Genomic DNA, 16,301 nt, shown 5'->3' with positions numbered 1-16,301 from the left:
TAGACATGTGTATGTTGGAGAGCTGTGGACCATACATGGTAAAGCTGGCAATTCACCATCTCCAGCCCCTAACACGGGAACTGGCTCTGCCAGGAGTTGCACTGGCGCCTCTATACCCAAGATCAGAAGTGGTGCTAGTACCTGACGGTGATTGCTGTCTGCTGGGAACGTGTCACTCACAGGACCACCCAGGACCACAAGCCCATGGCCTGCCACATCATGGTGTAGATGGCACTGGAAATACTGCCAATATGGGAGTGTGAGTTTGCATAGCCACATGGACTCTCAATAGATGATGTTGCTGACCTACATCCATGAGTCTAATGCTCAACTTCAACCATACGTTCCACCACAGACAATGTGTGGTCAAAGATAGACACTGTCTCAGCCCACCATCTGTCCTCTGCATAAGTCAACTGATCCAGGGTGTCCCCAATGTGGTGGAAGCTGTCATGGATGTCAGACTGTGCGGCATCCATAACCCTAAGCATACACCTGGTGTTCCATTTGGAATTTGCCTGTGCCTCCATGATGGCCCAAAACATGTGCCAGGTGATCCTTGATGTGACACCTGCAACAGGTGGTGGACAGACAGCAGGCCTCCTACAAGCACCCCTGTCAGTCCGCCTGTGTGAGACCTCACCAGCTCTCTTGCTATGGATGGTGTCTACATTCATTGGAACCATAGTTGCCACACTTTCCTGTTCAATGTCCCCATCCTTTGAATGTCCAATATCTGTGGTCTACAGGGACTGGGAATGGTTAGCTATACTGACTGTGTGTGGAAACAATGGAGGGAGAAGAGGGATGTCCACATCTGGGACAGATTCAGCCCCCAACACCCTCACTTGTGCATCACTGTGGTCACCATCATCATCAGAGTGCCTTAGAGACACTGACAACAGGTTGTGCAGGGGGCAGACACTACCTCCCGGGGTCACCTGTGATAAGAAAGAAAAAAGTGGTACATAAATACCTGCACTATTGTGTATGAAAAATCCACCAATACTTATAACAAAGACCCACAACTGGATTAGCGGTCAAACATTTTTCTTCTCCACGTTCAGCTAAGAAAACTTCCTCCGAACAAAATACACATTCATCTCAAGACCTTTATAACAATCATTTCAAGTAAATCAAGTAAAAGTTGACCAGTAAGATTTACCTTTTAATTAATCAATATGAAACTATACTTGAGAAAATAACACAAAAAAAAGTACATCTATCTTACAAATATATTGAAATACACGTTTCATTTCCTAATTTATTTTCATTTCAACCTTTTGTTTTTAAAGGGCATTTTAGAGTAATTGCTTCATTTAAACCAGGAGGCTTACCTGCTCTTAACTGTCACTGCCAAAGTGTTTCATTGTGTACAGTTACACTCCTGTGATTACCCCCTCTAAGATCCTTAGGTACATGCTCCAGACTGAAAAATAAAAACATTATACTCTGTATGTACATGAAAGAATGTTTTAATAATGCATTTTTCTGGACTTTAACTTTAATAGAATATAAATGTTCTTAACAAAACAGTGCCAATGCTTATCAGGAGCAGGACCATGGCCTTGGCCAATACCTGACAGACCTATGAAAAGTCAAGGGGAGGTAATGTCAGTACCAATGCATGTTGCAGCACAACAAGGCAATATGTCCATATATCTCATATTTACAGTAGCTACTGTGTTACTTGTTATGTTAGTCACATTCTGAGTAAGAGAGTACAACTGAGGTTAAACCCTCCCCAAAAGAAAAAAGACCTGACAGCCATGTAAAAGTATTTACAGCCTGACATACTGACTGCTACAATATTACAATGGTAATAACAGTAAGAATACCTGCATTGCTCCTCTGCTGTGGGAACTATGGCACCCACCTCCATGATGGATGTTTTGGAGCTGTTTTGTGTGCCTAGGTTCATGTGGAATTCCTCAGTGGCTGAGCGTGGTTGTTCCTCTGCAGCCCCTCCACCGTTGATGGCATGATCCCTGGCTACATCTGCTGCTCTTCATCATGCAGCATTGATCATGTCCATTGTGCGATGTCGAACCTGCTTATATGTCCTGCCCTGATGGCCAGTGCATTCACATCATGGACAAGGTTTGCCCACAATGCAGCCTGCTGTTCTCTGTTTTGCCTTCCCCTGGACAGTAGGATGTGATAATGTTGCCTTAGTCCTTCCAGTATAATTTTGTTTTCTGCATCAGAGAAGGATGCATAGTGTCTAGGGTACATGATTCCTGAAAGGCAACAAATGAGGAACACATTACAGGATCACATACATGGAAGTACACTATGTAGAGATGCAGCAAGGCCAAAATTGCCGGCACTATCCTCTGCTTGCTCACACATGTCATACTCCACAGTGTGAAAACATACTAAGTGTGTGGACAAAACTGAGATAGTAGCAATAGTCAGGTATTCCCATGTGTGCCATGACAGATACTGCTGTATGACCAGTCACTCAACATGTGAGTCTAGTGTGGTGTGTCCCCTATGGAGTCTACTGTGGTGTGCCTCCTATGGGCAACCCCAATAATACGTCATAAGAACAGTGCCAGACAAATAGCAGTGTGGTATTACAACCACTATAAAGGGACAGTTCAACAAAACCAGTGTGCCACAATGAGAAATCACAATGCAGTATTGATGTATTGTATGTTCTGTGTGGTGTATTACAGGCTTAATGCTGTAATCTCTATCCCCCACAAGTCTATGCTCCAATCTGTATCCTGTTGTTCACAAATTCAGTTACATACCTGATAGAGTGCAGTACTCCTCTGTTGATATGTCGTGATAGAAAAGTTTTCACAAAGGCGTGCTCTGTGTGCAGAAAGTCTCATACAGAATGGTTCCCCATAGCCAGCTGCTTGTCTTTTAAACATGAGTCTCATCACCAGGTGATTGCATCTAAACCAGTCTGTGGGTCTGAAATGGTAATTGCAGCCAACACAGCTGATTTGCACTATCATCGGCAAATGACATGCAACCACCGTACAATATATAAGGCCTTCATGTAGATTAAGGCCCCTTTCTGATATGTTGTGCTGGACTGTACTGGGGTGAGGAGACTACATATTCACAAAGTGTATGTCTGTAGCAGAAACCTTTAATAGAGATGCATGTGCTACAGGCTGCAGATGCTGCTGCAGGTAATAGACATCGTCAGAGAATGTGAACACTTTGGAGGGCAACAAACTCAAGGACCAACTATGGGAGCTGTGGCAGATTTGTTGTAGAGGCAGAGCCAGAGCGAGACTACTCTTTCCACTCCAATTTAGGCATGTGTTTAAGGTTAAGTATGTTAGGCAATGGTATCACTAACAGAGTACTAGATGGGGTATAAATATAAGAATATGTCCACCATTTGGGCCACTGCCAGGCCATGTGTTACAGTCTGATAGTTATTTGCAGTGTGTATGAAGGCAGGCCTTGCTACAAGCAGGGACTTCCAATGTGTATGATATCTGTGCAGCTGTGATAATCTGCAGTGACTTTGGAATGATTGTGTTGTGCACTCTGATATCAGTGTCCCTCATTTTCAGTACCTCCATTGACATTCTCTGTGAGTGCATATTAATGCATGATGTGACACTTTATGCACATATAGTTTTGCTATAGTGATATGTGAAGTGGTTTCTTGCCTGCAGGCCTGTGATTTCCATCAGTGAAATGCAGACATGTCATTTGAAATGCATTGTGTGGATAAAGAGTCATTAATGGCTGCCTTCACAATACTGTACATTCATTTCTACACACCACTGCATTTGAACCCAGAACTGTGCTTGGCAAAAATGTACTGTTTGCAAGGCAATTAACAGACTGAGCTAGTAAATCACTGCTTCAGCAGGTGTATTTGCAAGATATATGTGCACAAATACAGGCTGCGACATACATTTTCTACATTAACCAGCATGTGCATGGGTTTATATGGATCTATCTGTTCCCCAGTATCCCAGCTGAACATGCATCTTGCCATTAATGCCTTAGCAGGTGTCTTTTTACATGTTTCTGCTGAAGGGCACATTTACCTGCTATCACCTACATCCATTATTATGTCTTTGGCTTTCTAGTGATGTACTATTGCACCAGAATTCAAGGTACACTCCCATTTTTTCCACTACTTTTTAATCAAGTTTGCACGGTGCGGCACGCAGCTTCACTGAAACACACTTAATGACTGTAACTAGCAATTACTTTGTTTTCCTTAAAACACCTATTTTAATAAAGAGTTATGTGGTGTGGCAGGTTAATGCAGTGATTTGCAGGTGTGATGGTCTTGCTTTTGAAATATGGGACAGGTGCTTAACTTGTAGGTGCGTATTACAAGTTTAAAAACACATATAGTCAATATAGCTGTATTTAGCTGAACTTAGCAAAGCTGCGCAACGAGGCATGTCATGCAGCAACAAGCTAAAACATATAAAGAAAAGAAAAATGGGGAGATTGGAAAGTGGTGAAATGGGGTGCAAGCGGGGCAAAAATCTGTGAAAGGCAGGTAGGGATGTGCAGGAAGGGTGTAGGAGAGAAACATAGCTATCCATTTCTTGCACAGCAACAACTGTGCACTTTGACAGAATTTGTACATGCCTTTGAACTCTCAGCTGCAGAGAGATGGATAAGGACAACATAACTGTGTTGTTGTCAAGACAATTGGACTAAATTATGGGCGTCCAGTGGACACGTATGAAATGGAGAGCTATGTATGGGGAGATATTTTTTGGTGGGGACAGGTGCCCGTTTTTTTAAGGTGAGAGTAGAATGTTGGGGAATGGACATAGGTATGTGTGGGGTAGGTAATTTGGGTAGGTGAGGATGCATTTGCAGACAGACAAGACAGCAGACAGTGGTGTTGTGTGACACATGAGGGGGGTGACTACCTTTGATAGAGTGGGTGTTGTGGAATCCAAGTCCCATGTCCCTCCAGACTGCAGTAGCATGACTCACATCCCCACACATTGGACTGTTGGCACTGCTCCTTCACTGCCCCAAGGGTGGCAGTTATGGAAGCTGGATACTGGGTTGAGGCTGCCCCATCAGGTCATCCAGCATGACCTCAATCTGGCACAGGTGGAAGTCAAATCCACAGTAGACTATCCTGCACATCAAGACCGGCAGCTCATCCCAGCTGACAACACCCCCTCCAACACTGCTCATAGAGGGGAGCTGGTCCCCATCCCATGGGGAAGTACTACCCGACACTGCACATAGTGCAGAGGCAGTAGGGGGGGCACCACTGGTCTGGGACCCAGATGTGCTGGGACCAGGTGCCATGGATGGTTGAGGCAAGGTAGGCTGATCAGCCACAACTGGACTACCTTCATGTGCTGTGGTAAATTAGGTATTGCAATAAGTTAAGGTTAGGAATAACCAAACCATTGCTAGTGTTAACAGAATGGACCATCATTTTAATTAATCTAAATACATATTAATGTATATTATGTGTAACACAGCAGTACATAACATAACAATCAGTATGGTAACAGCATGGCAGTAAGAAGCACATTTAGTTTAACAGAATATGTTAATATTGAATCATAATAACACATAACTATAAGAAATCACATTTTGAAAAAATATAGTTAGTTTAACAAAATATTGTAATATTAAATCATAATAATAATAAATAACAATAATAAATACTTATAAAAGAAATACTAATGAGTCAACACATGGCCGGGTTAAAACTAAAACCTTTTATTATATGGTAAGTGCTTTTGCAACTCTTGGTTGCTTCTTCAGACCACTAAAGATCATACATAAACAGCTCAAGCTTATATACTTAATGCAGTCAATGGAACCATCTAATAAGGAATAAAAAACAATGAATAACAATTTAAGATTTACAGTGTATAATTATCATATATGTCCTCAAAAACCTACCAATCACATAAAAGCCTACACTTTTCTACCCTATCAAAACAAATGCCTGAAACCTATCATCCAATTGATAACTATCTTACATAAAAGCATTATTGTTTGAATAGACATTAAATATGCATACAGTGATCAGAATGATTAGTTGATATTCACAATACTCTTAAAAGTATGCAGAATACATATCATAATGAGCCATTTCTTCTTAATATTTATGAATTCTTATGCTCAAATTCTAAAGGTATTAAGCCTTTGTTTATTATACATCTCTCTTATTAGTTAGCAGTTCATAATTGTATAGTCTCATTTCATGTCATATTAATGTGTACTGGCATTAGATTTCATTTAACAATAACCATTAGTTATATGTATGATCAACCAATTGCTATACTAAAGAGGCAATTGGTAGAGAATTTATTCCAGAGCTTTTTATTGGTTATAAATGATGTCCCAATCATATGTGTCTTCTTAAAGAATTGGCCTATCAGAAGCACCTATTGATATATGTCTTTCCACATTAGTTTCCACATAGGCTTATTATTCAAAAATCGTTCAAAAATAATGGTCTCATTTTATGTGTCATACATATCTCTAGAGACTAATAATCTTTTTTATAATAATTAAATTATCATCACTGCAAAACTATGTGTACACAAATAAAAGGAAACAATATAATACGTGCTGAGGCAATAACACTATGTTCTTCAAGCTTTGACTCTCCCCCATGCACAAACGCACCTAATACATGAGTGTATATGCTCTTCCTAAGAAATTTTTATGTAAAATATATACATTACTTTTCATCCTAATTGAAAGCTAGTAGTTATCACATTCCTTTATAATGACAGAATTGTAATCCCCCTTAGAATAGCAGTGACAAATGATTGTCAAGACATTATAAAATTATTCTACCGGCTTTCTTTTCCTTGCGTACCCAGATGCGAGTTGCCATTAGGTTGCTTCCTTGAAACAGTAGCATAATGTTATTATTGAAGGTATTTTAATAAATGTAATTATGTATTTTATGATATACTCTGTTCAGGCATATTCTTGAGGGCATTAAAACTTGTGATGTTGACTATTAAGCTACCAAGATACATAGATTAACAATGGGCCTCTTCCAGCAAATGAACACTGATTATAAATTTACCCAGCCAAGCACCATAATAAAATGTGATTGCTTGAATATCAATTTCAGTAACTCTTAATTGGTTCTATAGTATGTTACAATCATTTTTGACTATTCAAAAAATCAACCTAACTTGCTTAAAACATAAAACATGCAATAACAAACTAAAACAAAATATAAAGCAAATAAAAACGTAGTACAATCAATACCAAAACATTGTGTACACAGACGGGGGCCACCATTAAATTGTCTCTTTTAAAATAATGCATGATGTTATTATTAAAAGCATTTTAATAAAAAGTAATATGCAATTCACAATATAATCTACTCAGACATATTCTTGGAGGCATTTTAACTAAATTAAATAATAATATCAATTATTAAGCCACTGAGGTGGCCTGTGTCTGTGTACATGAGGAGATGGAAGGTAGTACAATACCTTCATAATGTTTTGGTACTGTTTACATTTTTGTACAACTTCTCTTTCTCCCATATTCCATAACATTTTTTTTTTATATTTCAATTTAAAATGTAACCACCATTCTGACCAGTCTTTATGAACGTCTCTCATTTCTGCATGACCTTGCCATAATGTCATAACCTCTCTATTTTCTCCCTTTAACATCCCTTTTCGCTTCATTTATTCTTTTTATACCTTTCCATGTTTTTATACAATCATCATTTCCCTATACCATAATCCAAATTGCTTTGTGGTCAGAAAAAAATGTTAATAAAACTACTTGTTTAGCTATTACTAAACTTTCTGACAATAAAACATAATCTCTTTCTTTTCTTCTTTCTCCTCTTTTATATGTCCAAGTCCCTAAATTCCATATGTTTAATTGTCTGTATTTTATAATATACTTTACTAGTTTAACATCATAAGCCTTGTTTGGCTGCCTTAAGTTGCAATTAAAGCCTCCTACTGCAATTACCTCCACGTTAACTGCTACATATTGTATTATCTTTCTAAACACCTCTTCTGTCTCTTTTTTATTACATTTGCATATATTTCAATAATTCTCATAACATGTTGTACCCATTTTACATTGTCATATATATATAACTCTGCTTTATAGTGTGCATTTATGCTTTCCCTTTCTTTTTTCTTTTTTAAACTTTTCTACAGTCTTTCTTTTCCTTTCCAAACTCTTTTACCAATTTAATTTCTCTTGTGTTTAACTATGTTCCATTTAATGACATCATTTCACTTAAACCTGACTCTTCTTCTTCAATATTTTCCAAATTTAAGTCTTCCTTCACTTTTTCTTTTTACTTCATTTGTTCTTCATCAGTAATGCTATTATCTTTTTTATTTTTCTTCTACTTCTGGTTTCTTTTCTGTAACTTTCTCCTTTACACCTTGTTCTTCTACTTCTTCTGTTATATCCAGCACTACTTCATTTTCTTCTTCTTTTTCACATTCCCCCCAAATGTCCTATGTTTTTACATTTGTAACATACTGACTCACAGTTTTTCTGTATTGTGTCTTATGCCCCCACATGAAAAGCATTGTCTTTTTTTGCACATCTGTTAATAAAATGATCTGTTTTTTCACATAAAAAACATGTTTTTGGCTGTCCCCAATATCTTACCTGGCCTCTATCACCTTTGACATTAATAACACTCAGAATATGTACAGTACTATCATTTTCTAGTTTTAATATCACATTGCAGTCCCATGCCTCAGTCGTTAAACCTCTATCACCATACACTTTTGATAAATTCAAAACATTGTTGCATAAATATAAATTCTTTTTTAAAGTCTCTTCTTTCACTTCAGATCTGAATTGAATATTTTTTTCTTTGTTTACCTAAACAAGGTCTTAAATACATGTAAGTTCCATGCTGCATAGTTGTTTTTTCATATTCTGCAATAAATCTTTCCATTATCTGCCCAGTCTCAAAAATGATGTCACAAAAAGTTTCTTTATTAATATGGATAAATGCTTTTACCTCATCAGTTTTGATTCAGTGTCTTAATAAATTTGACCCATATCTTATATCTATCCATTTCTGTCTCTTCTTTCTGTTCAGTCCTCTCTTTAAACACTCCCTTTTTCTTCAGACTTACTTCATTCTGTTCTTCCTTGCTATACATCCCTTCTTTGACTGTTTCACTGTAGGATATCTTTCAGCCTTTATACCTTCATACTTCTGCATTTCTTCATTCTGTATCTTGTCCATCATCCCTCCCCATGTCATGGCCTTACCATCTTCTGGCTCACTTTCATGGACCATATCTAATAATATATCATTCAGCAACCCTCCCCACAGAAGGGTTGTAACAGCATAACCTTGGGTTCTAACTTTGGATTTTAACAGCTTCTGTTGGAAAAGATCTTCTGAATCAGTATCACCACATATTAACAGAGAACTACTGCACTCCATCGGGTATGTAACTGATTTTGTGTACAGCAGGTTGCAGATGGGTGAATAGACTTATGGGGAATAGGGATTAAGCATTAAGCCTGCCTTAGACCTGTGATAATGACATGTCATTGATCTCCTGCTTTCTTACACCTACACAAGACATACAATACATCAAGGGTACATTATATTTTGTCATTGAGGCACACTGGTCTCATTGGACTTTCCCTTTACAGTGGTTGTTAAAGCACACTGCTATTTGTGTGGCAGTATTCTTATGACATATTATTGGGGGGTTGCCCGTAGGGGACACACCACAGTAGACTCGAGTGTTGGGTGTATGGTCATATAGCAGTATCTGTCATGGCACACATGGGAACACCTGACTATTGCTACTATCTCAGTTGTATATACATACTTAATATATTTGCACACTGTGGAGTATGATATGTGTTAGCAAGCAGTGGATAGTGCCAGCCATTTTGTCCTTCCTGTATCTCTATATAGTGTACTTCAACATATGTGATCCTGTATTGTGTTGCCTTTTATTGTCTTTCAGGAATCATGAACCCTAGATGCCATGTACCCTTCTTTGATGCAGAAAACAAAATTATACTGGAAGGACTAAGGCAACATGATCACATCATGCTGTACAGGGGGAGGCAAAACAAGGAACAGTAGGCTGCACTGTGGGCAGACCTTGCCTGAGCTGTGAATGGTATAAGCCATCAGGGCAAGACTTATGAGCAGGTTCAACACTGCCCAACAGACATGATCAATACTGCATGATAAAAGGCTGCAGATGCAGCCAGGGATCATGCCATCACCAGTGAAGGCCCTGCAGTGGAACAACCACTCTCAGCCATTGAGGAATTCCTGATGAACATCAGCACACACAGCAGCTCCCAAACATCCATGACACTATACATAGTGTAGGTGGGTGCCACAGTTTCCACAGCAGAGGAGGGTGCAGGTACACTTACTGTGATCAGCATTGTAGTACTGTAGCAGTCAGTGTATCAGGCTGTAAATACTTTTACTTGGGTGTCAGGTATTTTTTCTTTGGGGGTGGGTTATCCTCAGTTGTACTCTCATACTCATAATGTGACCAATACAAGAAGTAACACAGTAGTTATTGTAAATTTGAGATATATGGATATATTACCTTGTTGTGCTGCAACATGCATTAGTACTGACATTACTTCACCCTCAACGTTTCACAGGTCTGTCAGGTATTGGCCTAGGACGTGATCCTGCTCCTGGTAAGCATGACACTGTTTTGTTAAGGAACATTTACATTCTATTAAAGTTAAGGGCCAGAATAATGCCCTATTTAAACATAATTTTATCTGTAAACAGAGTAGAATGTTTGTATTTTCCATTCTGGAAGAGGTACTTATGGATCTTAGAGGGGTAATCTCACTAGTCTAGCTGAACAAAAAGCAACACTTTGGTAGTGACAGTTAAGAGCAGATAAGCCTCCTAGTTTAAATGAGGCAATTACTCCAAAATGCCTTTTAAAAAACAGAGGTTGAAGGGAAAATAAATTAGGCCTCTACACAACCTGATGTCAGTGTCTCTTTGGACTCTGATGATGGTGGTGGTGACAGTGAGGCACAGGTAGGGTGTCGGGGGCTGAATCTGTCCTAGAGGTAGACATCCATCTCCTGCTTCCAATGTTAGCACACACAGTCAGTATGCTCACACAGCTGCAGTTCCTGGAGGCCATAGATATTGGGAGAGTAGGGACAATGAACAGGAAAGTGTGACAACTATCACTCCAGTGAGTGTAGACACTGGCCATAGCCACACAGATGGATTGACAGGGGTGCTTGTAGGATTCCTGCTGTCTGTCCACCAGATGTTGCAGGTGTCACATCATGGGTCACACAGCTCATGTTTCGGGGCATCATGGAGGCAAAGGCACTTTCTCAATGGAACACCAGACATGTTTAGCATTATGGATGCAGCACAGTCTGACATCCATGAATGCCTCCACTGCATTTGGGACACTCTGGATTGGTTCACATATGCAGAGGACAGAAGGTCACTGAGACAGTGTCTGTCTTGAACCACACCTTGTCAGTGCTGGAAAGTGTGGTTGAAGTTGAGCATCAGACTTGTGGATGTTCATCAGCAACCCCATCTGCTGAGAGTCCACATGGCCGTGCACAATCACACTCCCGTAAAGGCAGTGCATCCAGCGCAACAGACAGGAATGTGTTGTCACATGGCAGGCCATGGGGTCGTGGTCCTGGGCATTCCCATAGGAGACATGGTCCCATCAGACAGCAGTCATCATCAGTTACTAGCACCACTTATGACCTTGGGCATGGAGGTGTCAGCCCAACTCCTGGCAAAGTCAGTACCCAGATTGGGGACGGAGACAGTGAACTGTCCACTCTACCATGTATGGTCAAGTCCTGTCTAACATACACACATGTAGTTCTAGCACTGAACTTGACAGTGTACATGCACACACTAACACACCACTGTCAAATCCAGGTCACCTGCACACGCACACACACACACACACACACACACACACACACACACACACACACACACACACACACACATGACACCTTTCCATGCTCCATCTTACCTGCATCCATTCCTGACTCATACACATGCTGTCAACTATTTGGGTCAGCCTAGGCCACCTGAACCCCCACAGAACACCCTGGAAAAGTGATGATACCTGTGCCACATCTCTGTCATCCTCACCATCGATGCAGGGAAATGAAGCCATGAGTCTGATGCACAGGGTGACTATATTAGTTAACATGTACTTGTGTAATTCAGTGTTGTTTTGGCATGCCACTTGTAGTGGTTAATGGCAGATACTGTGTCATTTGTCATGAGTACACCACAAGCTTTTGTGTACCTTGTGTTGTATGATGTTGTAATGGCTGTACAGTTACACAATGACATATGTGCCAGGGACCTGTTTATGTTTCTGTTTCAGGAATCTGTTTTGGACAACCTATGGAAACACAGTGCCAATAAAGCAGCACAGGATGGCATATCAGCACAGCAGAAATATGTCTTCAGCAAGGTAGAACACTAAGTGCATGGCTCCATATGTTCATTTTTGTATAGAAGGCTAAAAAGGACAATGGCGGCATTCAATGTACTCATGCATCCCTGATCTGTAAACAGTTCTGCTACCCTTGATAAGTGTTTCCAGGGTTTTGGGAACTCACACATCTACAAGCTGTGGTGACGGAGATGACCCATCTACAAATATTCTGTGTCCAGTACAGACATTTGCCCAACACCAGTTAAGATTGTCATGTTCTGCATCCCATTTTGCAACCTGCACATGCTGTGTCACAGCAGATGTGTGCTTCATATGCATGGAGGGGGCTGATTATTATAGGGTACACTGTCTGTGTTACATACCTGTCTTTCCAGCATGTACTATTTATACCACAGTGATGTTGAAGCCATGTAGAACAGGTGAGGCATGTGTTAGTCCTGTCATGGATACGCAGGAGGTACACAGTGGGATCTGACATCTTCCTGTATGGAGCCATACACATCCCCTCCAAAGTAATTAGGAGACAAACTACACATGTATAGTTGTGACATGGACTCCATAGGACATGTAATCAACACTGTGTATTGGTGCACCATGGAACCTGTGTGGCTGCTACAGTTGTACAACATGGCTACATAGTGACATAGCAAGAGTGCCATTGCACACAATGATAGCTGTGATGACTGACACATTCAGTATAGCAGTGATAGCCTGGGATTTACATCCAAAACCTGTCGGTATAGGTTGTACAACAGTGAATGCATCCCCACATCTTACCAACCAGTGAGAGTCAAAGTATACATTACTGTCTGTGTCCATAACTCCATGTGTAATGGGTCAACTGTGTGCAGTGTGCAGACACTACAATATTTTGCAGGGATGGATGATTTCCCACAGGATAATATTGTGAAGTCATTGGTAGGTAGTCTTTGTGTCAGTGGCTCAGGCTACAACTGACTTTGTCTTAGGCCATCTTGGATAACTGTTGGTTCTGTGTTGGATTCTGTGACAGCTCCCAATATGCAATCATCTGCAAATGTACTCAGTCAGAGGTCACTGACAGTGGCTGTGACTGCAGAGAAGGATAGATAGAACTCCACTGGTGACTGGTGTCATTGCAGCATAGGTCTCCCAATGCTATCTCCCCATTGTATGACTGTCAGACACTTGCCTATCCACCAGCTGACATAACACTCTGTACATGACATACACCATTTCCAGCCAGGCCTGCTGGTCTAATATTGTCTTAAACCTTGCCAGGTCATAGTTTCTGGAGTGAGACATACATCCGACATCCACTGCAAATTGTAACACTCAATGGGCTCCACCAGTTACATTCAGTAGGCATGATCTGGCCTTGAGCAAATGTAAAAGTGTTTGGTCCAGTGTCAGTAGGTGTATGACAGTGTCATTGCTCATATCCATGCTAACTCCTATCATGGCATTTCAGGTGACATGGGTTAGAGATCTGGGGATACACCTTGGCACTACATGCTAGTTGTTTTCTGTGCAAGTAAGTATTGCAGTTACTTCCAGCATGTTGCAAGAAAAGAGTCATGCAAGGTGTCTGCACAGACCACAGACAAATTCATTAGGGAAGTGTAATATGCACACACTGTGTTGCTTAGTCATGCTGTGGCTCACTTGCCAAAAAGATGGTCCAGATTCTTACCTACAATGCCATGCAGCAGTGCCGTGGCATGCCCACATGGGGAACCAATGTAGTGAATCATGTGTTTACCAATATGGGCAACCAGTACAGCCTCTGCAATATGAGGTCCTCCCTGGTGGGATCTGGCCACAAATCAGTTTTCTTAGAATTACCAACATGTACTTCCTCTTGCAGACAATGCAGACATATATGTTATGACAGCCATTTATTACCTCCTGTGGGATGGTAGAAATAGCGTGACTGCAACTACCCCTTCCGATGGGACAGACAAGTATGCTGAGCTCTACACCCATGTATTATATCAGCAGCATTACAACTGCATGAACTTGGGTGTAAGTGACAGGAGCAATGCAGGGTCAACATGGATCAGCAAACCTGACTGGTGGACAACTGCCATTAGTAGGCTGTACAATAACAGGTTGATAGTGCTGTGTGACAGTTGGGATGAGGGTGCCCTCCCTAACATGGAGGCACTACTTCCTCAGCTAAAAGAAGCACATAGTGTTGTTGTGATGTTGTGTAGACATAGTAAGTGACAAAAGTACCCACCCACACAAAGCAGAACCACAATGCACAGTGTAGTTCCATATGTGAACTCAAAGGACAGACCCAGATTGTCGGTGACCTCATACGTCATGATGTCACATATGATGGGTCTGTACTCATACCTAACCTGTACACTCACACTGTCTACATCAAATACACTCCCTTGTCTCCACCACATGTGACACATGACATTCCTACAACAAGTCCTATAACTTCCATATTTACAGAGCAGTTCATATCTAGCCTCTGATTGGAAGATACTCAGCATCTATTGCACACTCTAACATTCCTGGCTGCAACCACATGTGATCTGAGATGGATTACTAACAACACTGGGACACCCTTGCAATCATACTAACACTACTGGTTGCACACCAGCTGAGCAGACAATGGCAACTGTTATACCCTTGCACAGAGTTGGTGCATCCACTGACCAATATAATTATACACCCCTTTGATTGAATATCCATATTTTTATGCCTGTAGGTATGATCATCATGGAGCTGATCAGCACACATATATGTGTTCTACACACAGTTGCCTGTTCACAGTTTGGATGGGGAGTTGATAAAATGGTTGGGGTGTTTGCCTTGTAGACACAAGGTGCAGGGTTCAGTTCTCACGTGTGGTTATTGGCTATGCTTAAAATGGCCCACAGGGGCAGTTAGACTAGTACTAATCTATGAACCTATGGATGTCTCACAGTGGGAGCATGACTTTTACACGTGTCAGACATTTCTGAGGCAGTCACCATGGACTTGGGTGTGGGTACATCAGGGCTACAACCCACTAAACTGAGCCAAGCCATCTGACTATATCCCTCACTCAGGCAACATTTACAAAGCACCCACTTAGGCATCCTCAATACTGTCATTGTAAGGGTCACTTAGTGGCCCACTTGTGGCACACATATGCAACATAGGGACATCTCCCTCCAGTAGCTGATCTGTAAGCAGCAGTGCTCAACAGGGTGGAGTTCTGGGTTCTCTACTGCTTGGAATCTATTCAACCACAATAATGGGACTACTGACTGACTGTCACTAACAATATTGGCTGATGCCTGCAAATTGTGAGCACTCATAGGGTCTGTGTAGTATGTCACTATCCTACAAGAGGGTATTGCGATCACATGACTGGTGACATACTAATGGCCATAAACTCCATGCAAATATATATGTAGCATCATTTCCATCAGTTAGACCTATGTACCTGGTAAGTAGTACATCAGTCACAACATGTGATGTACATACTCAGGGTTGAACAAACTGGGCACACAGACCTGGCCACACAGGTTTAGAGCTAATGTGCCTCAGATCACCATGTCTCTACAGTGGTATGGCAGGAATCATATGGCCTAGCTGAGGCCACAGTCACCTATAAGTGACATACACAAAACCTCCAAATACTCTTGCCTCAGAATGCCAATATCTGAAAGCAATGGCCATTTGATGATGTGCCTTTCCAAGCAGTACTGACAAGTGCACACAACAGTATGATCCCTCACTTCACGTCTTCAGTATGTGTTCAATGGGGGTCATCTGCAATGAGTGTCATTGCCACCTGTGGCATATAGACTACTCAGAGGTGATCTGTGCCTTGCATATGGGGCAATGTGTGACCCTGCTTGATTGCATAAGCTGCCTATCTGTAGGAGGCATAGTAGA

This window comes from Protopterus annectens, chromosome 3.part1 (genome assembly GCF_019279795.1).
Source record: "Protopterus annectens isolate FY-2018-M chromosome 3.part1, PAN1.0, whole genome shotgun sequence".
Taxonomy (NCBI): domain Eukaryota; kingdom Metazoa; phylum Chordata; order Ceratodontiformes; family Protopteridae; genus Protopterus; species Protopterus annectens.
This window is presented reverse-complemented; position numbering follows the sequence as displayed.